Raw genomic sequence first — 2,407 nt, 5'->3', positions numbered from 1 at the left:
TCCTATTTATTCCTTTAATCAAATCATTTCACATCCATCTTTTAAAAACATTTAATCATTTCTATTCTAGATTCGGCTTTACATTATTATAATGTCTTCATACTGAAGTCTTCCTTTCACACCAAACTTATTGGTTTCTATAAATTCATATCTTCCAACATCATTCCATGTACCCTATAATCACCTTAACAACCATGTCTAGACCAACCATCACCCTCTTGCTCATACTAGCCCTCCTCCTCTGCTCTAACCCGTCCTGTGTCGCCCGCCCTGTCGCCACCACCGTGACAAAACAACAAAATAAGGTAAAATTGGAATCATGTAATCATGTATCCATCAGCACTAATTCCAATTTCTTTTAAGAATGACTAAATATTATTATTTTCTTTGTAGGATGGTGTAGAATCTATTGAAGAATCGTGTCAAGGGATCGATGAAGATGAGTGCTTGATGAGAAGAACACTAGTTGCTCATATAGACTATATCTATACACAAAAGAAAAACCCATGAAAAAGATTGTATCTTTATTTATGTATATTGTCATTTCGCGATTCTTTTAACTATGGCGTTTAACAACATATGTACATAAACACAAAAACAAGACATATGCTACTAGACTCGTATCAAACTCCATGGTCCGCTTAACAAGTGCAAATACAACGAAATCCATACAGTCATAACTATCAAAGATTTTGCGTTAACATACTTGTAAGCTTCAAGAAACCTTGTTTTCATACCCTCGGACAACTGATTTAACAAAAATCCTACCGTTGCAAGTGTCACCCTTCCGGTTAAATCAAGCACAAATCTCATATTCCCATGAATATTACTCGGTTTCAATTTACTCAACATGAGTTCCTGCCGGTCCAAAACCTTACTAATAGTAGACGAACCTTTCTGTATCAAATAAGCAGAAGTCGCATTCGAACTCGAATTTGAATTTGAATCCAAACCACCATTTGATTTTGAATTCGTTAACACTTGATGCGAAGTCCTAACAAAAGCCTCGACCGCACGGTTACAAATCAATACCATCAAGTTTCTCACTTGTTGTTCATGTTTCGGGTTAGTCAGACCGGATATTATCTCATCGTACGTGTTCACATCAATCGTTTTGTCAAGATACACAGTCACCATGGTGGTCACAGACTGCTGTATACAATCCCCAATTAATTTCCTAAACTTATCATCAGTTATCACATCAACCCACTTACCAACCGAATTACCAGACCCCGAACCGATCACTCTGTCAGCACAAATCGCCATAACCATATTCCTGGAAAAGCTACCAACCACCACCGAAACAAAACCCACACCCGCGGGTGAAAACAACTTATCCAAAGCCCGATCAGGAAAACTCGAACCCGAATCGGGTTCAATTCGAAACCCACGACAAATCCCCATCGTTAAGGCCCTTGAAACCTTAACAATTGTGTCCGAAACCTCATCAGATTTTGTAATCTTGAACACTTGTTTCAAGCTACATGGGATTTGATCAGAATCCGATTGAATAAAATCTTTCAAGTCGTTTGTAATTACGCTTAATGCTTCGGCTGAATCACCAACAAATTGGGTTATTGAAGCTAAGGCGGATAAGATCTTGATTGTTCTGTGTCTGGTTTTAACAATTGAAGGTGAATTATAAACTCTGCAAGCAGTGTAAGATGAAAACCCTAAGGCTCCGATGAGAAGAATCAATTTCTTTCGTTTGAGAGCGTAATTGAAGCCTTTGTTCATCGTGTGATTTGGGTTTTGGTGGATCAAGAAAGAAATTGTTGAGGTAGGGTTTGTATCGTAATCATGGGTGAAGAGATAGAGATAAATCGATGAACACGTAGAGAGCGATCATTGACATGTTGGAGATATGTTCGTCTGACTCTCCATTACCATAAATGTTAGTACGTTTGTCGTTTATTGTATCGTCACGAGATAGATGACAAATCATTCGTATTCATACCAATCGTGATATCGAATTTAATTGTCAATCACCATTTGACGATAAATATATATTAATCAACTTTCAAACGATTTTCTTGCTGAAGTTGATAGGCGATGACGGGTGTACCACCCGACTCCCTATAGCGAAAAATGTAACACGGAGTCGAAGACTTATCCGACATTGCGCATGTAGGGGGTTAACAATCATGTTAACCAAAGCTTTGGTACGTTACTAGCAACCGGTAGGTAAGCTAGGTCGCTTGCCCGAGATGTACCAACATCAATATTATGTACGCTTTGTCATTCAATAACAATCATGTATAAACATTCAATACTCTCTCATTAATTACTCCAAACACACATGAGTGGATCTATATTTAAAATCTCGACCACCCTTGTGAAATTTTGGCATTAACCTTCTCCAACTCCGTATAAAAAATTTCTTTGATCCATCATTGTGACAGCACAA

At 37.9% G+C, this 2,407-nt stretch overlaps 1 pseudogene; it reads right to left on the bottom strand.

Moving 5' to 3' along the window:
• Nucleotides 1-561: 561 nt before the first annotated feature.
• Nucleotides 562-1,737, bottom strand: LOC143561440 (protein PHLOEM PROTEIN 2-LIKE A10 pseudogene; annotated as a pseudogene).
• Nucleotides 1,738-2,407: the final 670 nt, after the last annotated feature.

Source organism: Bidens hawaiensis, unplaced genomic scaffold, assembly GCF_021521415.1.
Source record: "Bidens hawaiensis isolate Kalapana, Puna unplaced genomic scaffold, B.hawaiensis_p1.1 tig00020676_1, whole genome shotgun sequence".
Taxonomy (NCBI): Eukaryota; Viridiplantae; Streptophyta; class Magnoliopsida; order Asterales; family Asteraceae; genus Bidens; species Bidens hawaiensis.
Note: the sequence above shows the minus strand (reverse complement) of the source record. Positions and strands in the feature narration are given on the sequence as shown.